We start from the raw sequence: 16,183 nt of genomic DNA on the forward strand, positions 1-16,183 counted from the left end.
CAGAACACAAAGGCTTAAAAAAAGCAATTCAAATCAGGGTACTTTATATTTCCACTAACATTAATATACTTACTGACCAAAATTTTTGCTCTCAGAATTCACAGACCCAAGAATGACAAGAAAGCACTAGATGAAGAAACTGACTAATTTGGATAAAATGGAAACATTTTCTCCTACATTCTTAGGCAGTTTTTTCCTGAAATGGCTCTCCAAATTTTAGAACCTAGACAATTATTAATATAGATGTTAAACAGATAAAACATAAGTAGTGAATTTTGAGAAAGTAGAAAGTTCTTCTCCCTGATGCTTATAAAAGTGACTATAAAAAAATAGAACACATTTTGACTTTGACTCCAAACTAAATGTTACAGTGGGAAACTGTCAGTGGGTTTAATTACTCTTGGCTATTTATAAATTGTAAGTTCACATGTGTACTTTGCTGTAACAGTGTTTTTTTTTTTAACTAAATATTGTTCTTTCAAGTTTTAACATAGACCCCACATTTTAAAAACTCAGTTCTCTGAAAGAGCACTCCAATACTTTATAAAAAAATTAGAAATGCCTTTTTACTCTGTGTCATGGTCAGTAATCTATTATTAACATTTCTCATTTATAATTTGAATGTGACTAATAATAATAAGCGCTGGATAACAAGATGAAACAATCCCTTTTAAGGATTTAGGTCCATGTTGGTTAGAACATTGCTTTGGTTAAAGGACTATTTGGAAAACAGAAGGAAGTGTCTGAATGACTACCTGTCAAATGATCTCCATCTTTGCTGTTAAAGCATCTAAGTAGGGCTACAATCAGGATATTGAGGATTGTGTATCAGGACACCAGATAGGTCAAGTCGTTCATACTATCATACAAAATTCGTGGTTCCCAGAAATGGCTAAAACTGTATTATTCTGTCTCCTCCCACAAAACAAAAGAAAAGAAAGGAAGAAAGGAAGGAAGGAAGGAAGGAAGGAAGGAAGGAAGGAAGGAAGGAAGGAAGGAAGAAAGAAAGAAAGAAAGAAAGAAAGAAAGAAAGAAAGAAAGAAAGAAAGAAAGAAAGAAAGAAAGAAAGAAAGAAAGAAAGAAAGAAAGAAAGAAAGAAAGAAAGAAAGAAAGAGAAAATAAAAGTGTTTGGAGAAAAGTTACTTTAACCTTGCTGACTGAAGCTTTTTATTCTTTGCAGTTTTTGAAGGCAAGCATTTTGTTTGTCTGACTGATTTTTTTGTTTGCTTTTGAAGAAACTAAAAGCATAAGACATCAGAAGAAGCCAAGAAAGAGTTTCACATCTTTCCCTTGTCTTGCCTCTCAGCCCTGCACCCTCTTGAAGAAAGTTCCAGTAACAGTGTTCCCAGTGGTTGGTGAAACCTTGTCCTCCCTGCTCTGTTTATGACCAGCTGGCCCCATGGGACACCTGAGATCACTAAGGAAAACACTGCCACCACACTTTGAAGATTGTGTCATTCCTGGTAAATATAACATAAGATAAGAAAAATGCCTCCGTCTTTACTAACTGGAATAGGGAAGTTAAAAAATCTAGTCTTTCTTGAAATCAACAGCTGGAAAAGAGGATGTCTTTTCCTTCAAATACTAAGGCTACAGAGCACAACACTGCAGTTTTGTAATGACTTTAGCCAAGAGGTCATTATAAACATTTGCAAGAAATAACAATAAAATATCTACTAAAATCATCAACTCATTGATCAATGCATATTAGACCTAATAGTACCACAGCTCATTTTCGAAAAGAAATTCCTTAAACTACTAATATACCAAAGAGTTCAGGGATAAGGCCCATTGAATTAGGTTTGTTACTGCCTCTGAAACCAGTCTCCAACATCAAACAGAAAAGGCATACAGAAATAGAGAAAAGGTGGGGGAAGAAAAAAAGAAGAAAAAGAAAGAAAAGAAGAAAAAGGAAAAAAAAAAGAAAAAGCAGATTTCCTTAGAAATAGCTTGAGTGTCACATGCTATGGTCATTAGCAACAGTCCATACGTTTGTAATTCAATAGCTGCTATTGGCTGATGCTGAGCTGTTTAAAATGCACATGCAAATGAGTAAACGGACTGATCAGTCCGAAGTCCTGGACACTGGCTGAAGGGGTGCCAGAAGTAGAAAATCACACCTTTGTGCAATACTCTGCTCCAGGTTACGTGTCTCATTTTATTTAGTCTATACAATAATATCGTGATATCTGTATTATATGCTTCTTTTGGCAGGAAAGGGAAGTCTGTTCCGAGAGAATATTTTGTACTAGCACAACTATATAGTAAGTTGAGAAACAAGGTGATCTATACATGAAAGCTTTTCCCATTTTTATCAGCTTAGAGATGGCTAATGAAGATGAAAATAAGACATAAAGATTTCTATTGGTAGTAATAATCCGTTAGTTGCTGTCCCTGAATGCTGGGTTTTGTTGTTCAATAAAACTTGTATAGAAAGTAAAAACAACAAAAATTTTAAATAAAAATAAATGTGTCTTTTAGGAGGGTACTACCATCTAGCTTTGAGCCTAACTAGTAGGCTGCATGGAACTAGCCATGCATCCAATCCATAATTCCCCTAGTGCTGAAGTGGCCACAGATGTCACCGACAGCCTCTTTTTTTTTTTTTTTTCATTACTTTTTAAAATCCACAGTTTAATCAATCTTCTTTAAGAAATAGTCAACGTTGGCAAGAATGGTTTTCCAACAATAAGCATCCATTCTGAAGCATCCATCATCCACTCGGCATGGAAGTGGTCCACAGCCTCTGGGTGACTGAAAGGACATAGGCCAGGGGTGCTTTTAAGGAGCTGCTATATGAAAAGCAGGTCATACACAGAGCAAGGAGAAGAAATCCTGCAAGAGCACCCAGCAATGAAGTACTGGATGAAACAACAGACAGACCACCCTGCAGGAATCTTAACAAAAGTTGTCCTGGGTGAAGGAGGCCTTTGAAAACAAAGCTTCCCAGAAATGGGGGCAAATTCTGCGCTTGAACCAAGAGAAAGATCTCATAATTCGGATGTGCTCCGCAAGAAACCACAGGCCAAGTGTCAGGGTTAACAGCAGCTGTCCCTCTGTGCAGAGCAAATGTATCAAACTTGATTACTATGAAAATGAGACTTACATATGTTTACCTATATAATCTGAAGCCTGTTGATGGTCCACTGAAAAATAGCACTCAGTCTCAGCTACAAATCTCCAAACTCTCAGGAAAGAAATGGCTCTATTAGCAGATGCTGGGAGATACACATGCCTTAAGATTTATAAGTTTCCTCAGAAGAGCAAGGACAGAGGGGACTAGCTGGAAAACACCGCTCTGATTTTTCTAGCATCTCGTCCCAACCCGTCAGCTCCTCATCTTCCTTACCCACCCACTAGATAAAGAAACAATGTATAGTTCACCAGATTACTTGTACTCATCACTGGAAATAAAACAAGATGGGTGAGCACTGAATTGCTAAGGGCCCTTGAGTGCCAGTGATTTACATTGTTAATGAAAGCCCCTTTTCTTGCTAAATTTGTAAAGACGATTTAATAACATTTTAGCAAAATGATTGCTCTGGGGACAGTTTTAAAATCTCTTGTAGAAACCAAAGTCATTAGGAACAAATGAAAAAGCTCATTTGTTTGTAAAGCATGATTTGAAAGCCCACAGAACCCATAGTTATGAATAGTCCAAACGGGTCCTGGGAGAGTCTTGATATTAGGAGTACAGGGAGATGGAGCCCCTTCCCCTGAACTTGGAAATTGTTTATGAAAATGTGACTATCCCCACGGTCATTTCTTTCTACCTGCTGCTGCAGAAGTAAATTTTTTCATGGACTTTTACCACGTGGGGATGAAGGTGTGCTGGCTCTTCTCTGTGTATGGTATACATTATATACAGGAACGGGGAGCTCGTCTCTCCCAGCTGCCTTTGTATAAGATGAATGGGGTGATGCTTAACCAAAAGGAAGTGGCTTTATCTTTTCTAGGGTACCAAAAGAAACGAAGAAATGGTTACCTAATCAGTGTAATTTGTACTGTATTTTTATCCTATTCTCATTTGAAATAGCATGATGACAGAGTTCACTTATATGATAAAAGTTTTGAAAGCACGGGACTTCAGTGTATCATTTTGAAATAATTTATTCTTGTATGTTGAAGATATGTTGAACTTTTTTCACCTTGACAAAAGCAAATGCCTAAAAACCAAATGCTTTGGGGTAGAAGTTAAAAAATTAAGTAGATGGGAAAAATAAAGGCATGCAATTTTTAGGGAAATTTTTTTACTGAGTTAAATAATAATGCTGATGGAATGGGACTAATATTTTAAAACATAGCAAAATTGGTACTTAGTAATTAAATGGAAAATTGGGAAGTAGACTGATAAACTAAAACAAACAATGAGGAAAATTTCCAAAGATTTTGCTATGAAAGTTTTCATTGCTGCATTGCTTGTTAAGGAAAAACTCAGGACTCATCTGAAATAACAAAGGCACAGCCATTATGGAAAACAGTATGGAGATTCCTCAAAAAACTAAAAATAGATTTATCATATGATCCAGCAATTCCACTCCTGGGCATATATCCAGAGGGAAGTCTAATTCAAAAAGATACCTGCACCCCAATGTTCACAGCAGCACTATATACAATAGCCAAGATATGGACACAACCTAAATGTCCATTGACAGATGACTGGATAAAGAAGTTGTGGTACATTTATACAATGGAATACTACTCGGCCATAAAAAAGAATAAAATAATGCCATTTGCAGCAACATGGATGGACCTAGAGATGATCATTCTAAGTGAAGTAAGCCAGAAAGTGAAAGAAAAATACCATATGATATCATTCATATATGGAATCTAAAAAAATTAAAAATAAAATAAAAGGACACTATGAACTCATCTACAAAACAGAAACAGACTTGCAGACATAGTAAACAATCTTATGGTTACTAGGGAAAGGGGATGGAAAGGGATAAATTTGGCAGTTTGAGATTTAAAAATGTTAGCCACTATCTATAAAAATAGACCTAATAAAAAGTTTTTGCTGTGTAGCACAGGGAACTATGTTCAATATCTCATAATAACCTTTAGTGAAAAAATATGAAAATGAATATATATATGTGTGTGTGAGTGTATATATATATATACATGACTGGGACATTGTACTGTACACCAGAAATTGACACATTGTAACTGACAGTACTTCAATAAAAAAGAAAATAAAATAGATTAAAATAAAATAAAATAAAATAACAAATGACTGGTTGTAGTCAAGATATAAATAGAAACTAAGAACGATATCACAGATTAATATTTAATGATGTGGTAAAATATATTATTTAATATAATGAAGTATATTATTAATGACAGTATAATATACATCATACCACTGTGTTACGTTAAAAAAAGAACACTAATGTTTATATTAGGAAGAAAGACTGAAATGATAAGAAGAATATTAACAACTTTAACCTCTGTGTTTGGGGATTATAGGTAACTAGTCTCTTTTTTAATTCATGTATTTCAAATTTAATAATTTAATAACGTTTATAGTTACTTTGGAAATAAGATAAATAAATGTATAATTACATTCATGAAGATAAAATTATGGTACTATTTGAATAAAATATATTCGAACATAGAAAAATTTTAATGAATAATATACAGAAATAATTCTGATGATGCAGTTAAAATACCTCCCAGAGGAAAACTGTACTTGCCAAAAGAATTTTTTAAAAATCACTCTATTTTAAAATATAAAATTTGATACTTCGTCATGATGTGGGTTTATTTCTAAGCAGGTTCTCAGTAGACCTAATTTGGCCAGTAGCTGCCTTTAGGACTGGGCATGTGAAGGTCATTGCTTTGGGCTTCATTTTTCATCCTAACTGGACAGGGCTAAGGTACATGAGTTCTAAGGTCCCTTCCTGCTCTGTTAGTACAAAATTCTTTTCATTACTGATTGTATTAACACTGAAATGTGGACTGAATTCTTTTCCAAGACAACGAAAACAATTTCTCAAATCACGAGCCTCTCGAAAACCCCTCTTTCTTTCAGTGGCACTCCACATGACATTGATACAGAGTGTGGCCTACCAGTTAATTAATTGTAATTAATTTGCAGTTAATTAATTCATTTGAAATACAGTTCTCCTATCTGAGTGAAAATTAAATGACAGCTTCGGTGGTGGCGTCCTGGCTAGCACTCTGAATCTTGCTCTGCCTTACACATATGAGTACTCTTACTTCTTTCAGGGCAGACAGTCCTTGACTTTAAAAATATCAGGCTGAAAAATAACGTGCATTTACAAAGGCTGACCCTGTCCGTCTTGTCCCTTACCCACATCTCTCATTCTATCACCATTCCTAAGAAAGTCATCTTGTATAAAATAAAGCTGTTTAGAAGGAATGTGTGACTTTTTGCACCTAAGCGACTGTCTTCTCATCTGGAAAATGGGAACAGTAATTCGTAACAGGGATCACAATTAAGTGAAATAATGCTTCACTTGACATTCTTATGACAACAGTGCCTTAAAAGTGTTCTGTACGGGCTTTAGCAAAATAGCCAAGTGCAGGAGACACAGAATATGGTCTCAGTATGTAGTAGTAACATTCCTCCTCCTCATCATTTTTATTATGATTATTATTAGGATACAGTGGCAACAAATATTCCTGTCATTTCCAAACGAGTACGAGAAGAAAAAGAAAGCAGAAACAAAGTTGCTAGACAACCACGCTAAATTATAATTATAAAAACCATGACTGACCATACATCTCAAGTTAAGGCATTACAATAAAATACTTTTTTAATTCCACCTAACTTTACCGGTATATTTGTCCGTCAAATATGCCGCTGAATCCATACAAAACCCCTGGCAACCAGAAGGACTATCATTCCTTAGTATCTCTGCAAGGCCCCTAGTAAAGGGAGAACAGATTCCCACGTGAAGTGTGCAGGCAGTGAGCGGTGGGAAGAAGACAAGACAGCGATGCTGTCCGCCAGCATCTCTCATGCAGCAGCAAGTGCTGCTCTGTTCCTAGAGTCCTCTCACTGCTGCCCACACAGCCTGCTCACTCCCAGTGACCCCTGAGCATAACAGAAAGAAATACGCTTTGGACCTCAAAAAAATAGAGTTGGGGAAACCTGGTGGACAACAGACCAACGACATTTAAAATTACTGTGTTCTCAAATGACGTTCAAAACCTTTTCATACTTTAATTTTGCAGATTTGCAAAGAGGCATGTGCTACTTTTTCTGTATGAAAGGCAAAAGGATTGCTGGGAAGTGGGGAGGCATTTTAACTCTTAACTTCCTAAATGTATCAAGCGTGTATTTTAAGGTAACTGCATTCCTTTTAAATGGCTTTTATAATCCAAAGGGACATTCACTTTGCTCAACCTGAAATAATATATCATATAATATGTAATATTATATGATATATTATTTCATTATATTATATTTTATTTTAATTTACTTTTGGAAGAATTTTTCTTTATTGAAGTACAGTGAGTTACAATGTGTCAATTTCTGGTGTACAGCACAATGTCCCAGTCACACATATATACATACATATATTCATTTTCATATTCTTTTTCATTAAAGGTTATTATAAAATATTGAATATAGTTCCCTGGGCTATATAGAAGAAATTTTTTTATCTGTTTTTATATATAATGGTTAGCATTAAATTTTAAACTTTTAAGTCCCATATATAAGGTAGCCATCATTTCCACTAGGTTGGAGAGGAGAGGGATGGTGAGGGTTACGTTTCTGGGCTGTAAGACCACTTTATAAGTTGTAATTGCTAAAGCACAGAAACAAAGGAAACCAAGTGACTCAGACAGCATTAAAAAGAGGAGAACAAAAAGAGGAAACATCAGAGAAGAGGTAGGAAGACAGAAAGAACACAAGTGAGACGTTTACAGAGAGGCCAAAAAAATCCAGAGTGATGGTGACAAAGACCCATGAAAAAGTCAAGGGGAAAAAAAAGCAAATAATTAGAGGAGAATCTGTGACTTGTCTAAAAGTTTTCTTTGGCCTGGATTTTGAGCATAGTCTACTGAAAAGCCTGGAACGTTGTTATTTAACAATTCACAACTCAGAACCCTCATGATATCCAGAATCAACTACACCCATGAGACCTCAAAAAAAAAAAAGGTTAAAGTGTTTTATAGCAAAGGTAGAAAAATTAAGCTATCTATGGTGACTCGCTCTAAAACGGCTAGCCTGAATAGCTCTGGGAGCACGACATAAATTTAAAACGTAAGAGGTATACAGTTGTAGTCAAAGTTGCGAAATGGCTGATAAAATGCCCTATTTATAGACGCCTGTGTTCAAGATGAGGGGAATTATTTCCTGATAATTGCATGCCTCTTACATCCATGACTCCTCAAAGGATCTCAGTTCTGCTTTATCCCAATCTGTGACTAGTTAAGCTGCTTCTTCATTCAGCTCAGGTTAGAGCCCTGTAAATCTAAGTGTCCCCTATGACATGAAGTCTAAATTCATATATATATATGTAATATATATATATATCAATATATATATATCATCTATATATATATATATATATTAATGATGGTGTTTTCTGAATCAGAATGATTAGGAATGATTAATACTTCAGGTTAACGTTTAAGATGAACGACAGTGACAGGAATGACACGTGAGTCACATTCCATGAGCACGGTTCTCATTCAGACCATGACCCAGGCCTGAGTGTTTATGAAAACGCCCCTGGATGACAAGAGACTCCACCTCGACAAATAACTCCTGTCGCCCCGGCATAGTTTACCCCAACAGCCATGGTCTTCCGTTTTCTCCATACAAAGGTTGAAAATTACACCAACTTACTGTCTCCATCAAAATACTACATCGATGGGTTTTCAGGTCTGTGCGAATGAGGTTTACCTTCCTTTCTAGCTCAATGTCAAGGTCACTGAGGGTAACAAGGCTGACTGTCCGGCCTGGGAAGACTCCACTATGGCCATTTACTTAATTTTTTTAGGCACACCCACTAAGCTGTCATGAGTAGGCGATAATGTATTTTTCTCACTTGAAATGTCCCCAACTAAAGACAGATTTTATTTGGCTAAAAGAAATTTTACTTTGTGTGTATGTATGTGTGTATAAGTTGGTGTGTTAACCAACATATAACTCCAGGTTTTCATAATTTTAATTGATGGATTCGTTACCTAAGAAAATGCTGTACTTTTTAAAAATAGAGAAGTATTCTTATTTCTCCCAAATCCCGGATGTTCCGTGGCTTCACTGAAATAGATTTTGATTCACCTGTGAAAAAGCAGTGAAATCCACGATAAACTCCATATACACATGGGAGTGTTTTAAGGAATAAGGATAGAGGTAATTGTATCTGATAATTCAATTTGCTAATTAAAAATACTTATGAAGAATCTAGTTCTGTTACATAAGATAAAAGCAAACTATTGGAAAAAATGAAAAAATAATCTGTTTTCTGGAGAAGGGCAAATAGCAAGAGTGGGCAAAGAAATTACAAATTAAGCTAAAAGGTATATTGTTCATTGGGAGATGATATAAATGAGAAAAGCACAGACTTTAAAGGAGTTGGCACAAATTTTAAGATTTTCTGAAAGAACTGAAATTATACAGGCACCTACACAGGTAACTGGCAGGAACTGGTTATGGGACTGCATGTGTGCGAAGAGAAAGAGAAAAGAGAGGGCACATTGAAAGCCTGTCCTGTACGTTTCACCATAAAAGGAGCAAGGTTTGTTTACCTACGAAAACAAAATAGAATTCACTTCAGTTTTTTCTATTAGGTCTTTTAATTATAGAAAGACTCTCAAGTCACTAGAAAGAAAAAAAAAAACTCTAAATACTTAGATGTGAATGGATCCTGAAAAATGAGGATGGATTCTCAAATTTTAGGGAACTCTCTCTATATTATTTTATCTTCATGCCATAGGCCATGCCTGTGGTTTTTTTGCTCCACAATTAAAAAAGAATATTTTGAAGAAGGATGACACTGATTTTCTCTGAATTTTGTGAGGAATGAGAAGAACCTGTCTTCTCAACAGCTCCTTTGTCTTCTCCATTTCTTGATGAAAATCTTGGTGAAAGTAAGAGTAGGAGGAACTTAGTGAAAATTGAAAGTTCTCCTTGCTATGTATGGATGGCACTCCTTGAAATTCCATCAAACACAATCCAAAACGTTGATTAGATACCAAGTGTTGAGCAGATGCTAAAGGTGTTTGTTAGTTTCCTACGGGCTGCCACAGCAAATTACCACAAACTGGGTGGCTTAAAACAACAGGGATTTATTCTCTCACAGTTCTTGTGGCCAGACGTCCAAAATCACCGTATCAGCGCCTGCTGACTTCCAGAGGTGGCGAGGAATCCGCTCCGAGCTTCTGGTGGCTCTGGTCCTCCTTGGTGTCCCTTGGCTTGTAAGTGCCTTATTTCAGGTTCTACCTCTGTCTTCACATGAATGTGCCCCTGAGTCTTCACTCTTCTGTCTCTGATAAGAACACTCATCCCTGGACTTCAGGCTCACCATAAACCCATGCAATCCCATCTCCAAACCATTAACTGAATTACATCTGCAAAGAGCCTTTTTCCAAATAAGGTCCCATTCACAGATGAGGCTGGGATTTGGACGTTATCTTTCAGAAGCCACTACTCAATGCATGGCAAGTGTGTCCGTGTGCTCTTATGTTTCCTGTTATTGCCAAGAAAGTACGAGTCATCACGGTTCTTTCTCACCTTCAGGTATTTTAAGATATGTGCAACACAAAACAATATGAAACATCTTTCATCAACATTATCAAAATGTTGAATAAATGCTAGCACACTCTCATTAGAAAGACTAACATGAATTCTTTTCATTTTCACTTTGAGACAGAATGAACCACAGGTATAGAATCAATCCGAAGTCTTAATCACAAGGGGAAAAAACTAAACAAAAAAGAAATGTTAATGTTGCTGAAGGCATCTTCTCAGTGCTAACAGCAATCCTTATATTACTTTGGGAAAATGTGGAGGGAATTTCTTCTTTATAGTGGATGGTACTTGCTGCGATAAACTTCATACTCAATGAATCTTGACTCCATCAGGATAATCTACTCTCTGCAACTAAGTAAAAATGTTCGGGATCTGCAAATATTTTTGTTGATGCTTCAGCTCTGGCTGAGTAAATAGTAATGATTCCTAATTGTGAGTTTAATCAGCATTGCTCCCTGTGTGGCCCATGTAAATCTATATTCACTTAGCACTTGCACCGTGATAAACAGTCAGACAGTTAAAATAGAGCTATTCCAGAACTAATCAATAGGCATATCTTTTGACAGATGACACAAAAGTTCAATAATGTTATGCCTGAAATTGGTATCACATTAGGCAAACAAAACTAGCATGATAGGAAAATTACTTTTGGCATAAATGGAGGAAAACCCAATTACACCGAAAAGGAAAAAAAAAAAAAAAACTTAAGTCACTTTCAAAAGCACACCCCTGTAAAAATTAAAATACCTTGAAAAAATACTGTCGACTATTTGCCTCTATGCATAGCTAGTAATATCATTTTTTTTTTGAAGTAAAATGTCAGGAAAAAGCCAAAAGGGTTGGGAAAAAGAAAATAAGTGTATGATTATTACTGCATTTTAAATTGGAATATGAAATTATTAATGCATTTAGATTACAAACTCAACGTGACGATAAGAAAATGCATAGAATTATGCATTTACTAGAGTTCTGTTAGCTCTCGAGACAATTAAAGTCCCTGCTACACCACAAAGTAAATTAAAAACACACCCAGATTAGTTAGTCCCTCAAGTCGGTCATTCAGTCAAATATTTATTCCATGATGAACTGAACTGAACTAGTATGTATTGAATTCTCCAAATGGCAGAGGAAAAGTGGCACTTTCAGTGTGATTCCAGAGAAGCTTGCGGAAAAGAGAGATAATGAAGTCCTCTTCTATCTTTAGTTACAGCCTCTCCTTAAGTGATCTTAATTCATGACCTCTCCTTCACAAAGGTAAGTCAGGTAGTGATTACTGGTGAGGAGAAAGATGTCCAGTTTGACAAAGGAATTCACAACTGGATTAACTCAGACAGCAAGCCCACTTCCTGTATTTCATACATAGCTTTTCTTCTCCATAGCGTTCCAAAACATGTCTATTTGTTAACATACTCTAATCTTAGAAGAGAAATCCTCTTAAGTGCTAATGAAGGACCATAGCCAGTTAACCGGGATTTTTGCTCTTCTCAGCAAATTAAAAACAGAACAAACTGATTAACTGAAAAGAAAATGTATAAACTTCTGGAGAATGTTCTTGGGTCAGTACAGACTCTGTCCCATCAGCTAAACTTTCGAAAGGACCGTGACTTTGGTCTTGAGAAAGGATGTTGAGAAGGAAAGCCGTTTTCATACACTGTTCTGCCAATTCTCATCTCCTTTCCTCCTTTGCCTAGTGAACATGTACCTTTCCTGCAGGCCTCACGTCAGTTGTTCACTCTGCAGGAACGCCAACCTCATTGACAGATCAAATTGTTCTTTTCTCATATCTCCCCTCTGGGTTCTCAATACAGTAAAACTGTACAGTATTTGTATGACATCTGACTAGTCTCCGTCTACGCCACTGGGCTGTCAGCTTCAGGAGGGAAGAAGCTGTGTCCTTTTACTCATCACTGGATCTCTGTGCCTTTTAGCACGATGCCTGGGACATGGCAGAGACTCAGGGTAGACCTGGTACATGAATGAAGCGCTCGAAGAGTCTGAATTAATACTGATTAATCAAGTTAACTAGCCATTACTATGGAGGAAATGTGCAACGATACTTTATGTTAGAAATAAAGCTGAAAGTTAAGAACCAAGTTGACTCTCATCCAGATATTTCATTACCCAAATGTAGACTGGCGAGCTTGGCCCTGTAACATTGAGTCCATCACAATGAGGGATGCAGCACGTTATCGATATTACGTTTTAGCTTAAAAAAAAAGAAAAGCTTCAGAGGAATAAATTAATAATAAGATGTCAGTGATGGTGATGATTTTGATGGTAATTGTGAATTATTCCAGAGGTTCCCACACCACTTTCTGCTTTAAAGATTCTCCTGAGTAATTTCTAGGTCTTTACACTGGAGTCATGCAGACAACAAGTCATAATGAGGTGAACAGACACAACCACCACTAAAATATAAAATCCCTAGGGCGGAAAGGTGATGGAAGGAAAGTGTTCATCCCTTAAGGTGTTTCTTCAAGCATACGGTAAAAGCAAGCAAAAATATATGCCCTCAAGTTTTGCATGGGGGGTAAACTAGCCCAGAGTTCTTTTTATAACTGCATTACAAAGCTTCAGGTAGGTAATTCACTATATTTTCCCCCTTACCTCAATGGGTCTGTTATGAAGAATGATTAGGATAGAATTTGCACCCAGACTGCATGAAATTCTCTATTAACAGTGTCCCCACTATGCACAGTGCGAAATGAACTAGCTCAACTAATTACAGTACAGGTGGCTGTCTTCCCTCACATGCAAGCAAAAAAGTGAACAACTAAAAACAGAGGTCACTCAGTTTTAAGCTACTTAACATAATCCATTGAGAATGTAACTGTCCTTTGCAGCATGCTTCCTAAACTCTTAGAAATTAAAAATTAAATAATTTCTGACATTCTCACCAAAAAAAAAAAAAAAAGCAGTTTCTGTGCCAGATGTGGCTAGGAGGTAAAGAAATACATCACTTGACTTGCAAAAGCAGTATTAGCTAACATAAAAAAATAATTCATTGAGTCAAATATTTAAAACGTGAGAAAATCATAAACACTATTTTGAAACTAAGATATAAAAGCCTATTTTATAATGTAAGATAAAGAGCTAGTAGTTGTATTTTTTGACGGGAAATGAGTTCAAGTAAAAAGAAGTAAAAAGAAGGATTATATAAGGATCCTGGGGACATCCAGAAGAAAAAATTTTAGACTTGAATTATTAGACTATACACCAGTTTTATATATCTATATCCATAGATAGATCTATATCTTTAAATATATAGATGCAATTTTTTAAATTTATGGGGGAAAGGATTAATAATACATGAAAAATATAAGAAAATTGGTAGAGAAAATAAAACAACTTTCAGAATACACTAAACGTTCATCTTCAGGGACCATACGTGTGTACAGGTTGTATTCAGCTATGCTGTGTCATGATTTCTCAATAATAGCTTTAAACTCTCTTCTTATATATTCTTTCCCTAGACAATTTCATCTACCTCTCATTCTTTCCATTTCTGCCCGCATCCTAGTGCAGTGGTCTTCAAAATGATGTGTTCGTACATCTGGGGGTAAGAGAAGACTTTTCAAGGAGTACCTAAGGATACGGGTAGTCTCAGGGCAATCAAGTTCCACATTCTAAACCTTTACGTAGATATTTTCTTCTCATAAAAACCCTTCTGTCACTTTCCCTCACTTTCCAGGAGAAAGGTGTCTTTCTCATTCACTCATCTTGCATCTTCTGGTGGTGCACTGTACTGCAATACCAAATAAAAAGAAAAATTTAAATATTGGTGTTGATAACTAACAAGTGACTTTTCAATTGAAAAAAATAAATCCTTTGCTTCCATAAAATTTGAAGAAAGACCTAATCAAGTTGTCTGGTGATAATTAAATTTTGTTGATAGATTACCCTGCGATTTTTGGCACAAAACTTGGGAAGATTTTGAAGAATTGTGTTACATTCCTGTAACAAAGTACCTTCCATTCCCATCTATTTATTTTTATGTGTAAGGTCTTCCAGTACTTTAACATAAAAATGTAAATAGAACTGATGGTAAAATTTTTCTCATTCTCACAGTGAATAATATTTATCTGCGAATATACTAACTAATTGGAAGTAAAGGATCGATCTCAATTTCTACTTTCATATTTAACCATCTTTACTTTCACATTTGGAAATGATCAAAATTTGCAATGTATTCATGTTGATCAAGTATATACAAGAGACAACTGTAATGAAAACTCAGGTTAGAAAAAAAATTTAACACAGGGTTTTTGATGACATGAAAAAAGTGTATGTGTGTTTATGTCTATGTGTGTTGCATGTGTGTGTATTTTTTATTGCAGAGAAGTATGGAATGATATGAACTTCGTGACTCATGAGTAAGAATGTAATCATATTTTTGAATGGCTAATGATATGGGTATAAAATAGCAATGGTGTTTCAACCTCACTGGATACGTTAAAAGGTTTTGAAAAAATTTGTTGAAAAAAAAGTTTATTTACAATATGCTGGAAGTTAAATCCTTGCAAATATTTAAATGTATGATGGAAAGTTTTAGATATAGACTTAAACATTTCATTTTAGGCAATTCAGATGCATAAATTTGAGCACTATGGGATTATGCTAGTGAACTGTCATCAATGCCTTCTTTTCTCTTACTCTTTACATCCAGACAAGCATTAACTCCTGTCACTCTTCCTTTTCCAGTCATGCTCAAATACGTCCACTTCTCTTCACCCTCAGCTTTCAGGCCTAGAAGTTGTCCCTGATCTCCTGATCTGGTCAATTTCCCATATGACAGTCTCTGAGAACACCCCAGGTCTCTCCTTGGTTGCACTTACCTGAGTTTCATTTGTAGCTTTGTGGGATTATTTTGAATAATTCCTGCCTCCCTCCTACACTCTCTCCTTGCCTTTGCACTCATCTTTAGCAGCTGTAAGGGCATGAACCACAGATTCCCACTGCCAGTAACAGGGCCGGCATTACCTGAATGAAGGACCACTGCCTTCCAAGCGTCCCCAGTGGTGCCTGGTATATTGCACTTGCTCAATATATACTTATTAAATACATGAATAAATGAATATATCCCCCCATAACTATATAACCAAAAGAGAACCCAAAGTGGACAAACTGTGAGGAAACTGTATGATTTATGTTCATGCGCAGTGAGTATGAAATTCTGGACCATTGGAGCTGATGTGAGCACTGGAAATCTGAAGGCCAATACCTTGCTTTAGAAACAAGGTTGAAATCTGGAGACGTTAACTGACTTGCCCAAAGCCACAGCCACCTCACGACGAACTAGGAGCAAAACTTACTCCCCATCCCAGCTCGCTGGAGTTTGGGCAGCCCCGTCCCTTCCATTACTCCACACAGACTCCGTGCCACGTTCACTTGTCTGCAGCCTGCCTGCGCTGGTAACTGAGCACTAGAATGGCAGGTCTGGCTGGCTGGTGT

The 16,183-nt window shown here is 36.3% G+C and overlaps 1 protein-coding gene across 1 annotated transcript in view; it reads right to left on the reverse strand.

Annotated features, from left to right (window-relative positions):
- The window catches only part of TRHDE (thyrotropin releasing hormone degrading enzyme), a 331,308-nt gene that overhangs the window by 13,259 nt on the left and 301,866 nt on the right, over positions 1–16,183 (reverse strand). The gene's annotated exons all lie outside the window — the stretch shown is intronic.

The sequence above is a fragment of the Vicugna pacos genome, chromosome 12 (genome assembly GCF_048564905.1).
Source record: "Vicugna pacos chromosome 12, VicPac4, whole genome shotgun sequence".
NCBI classification, from domain to species: Eukaryota; Metazoa; Chordata; class Mammalia; order Artiodactyla; family Camelidae; genus Vicugna; species Vicugna pacos.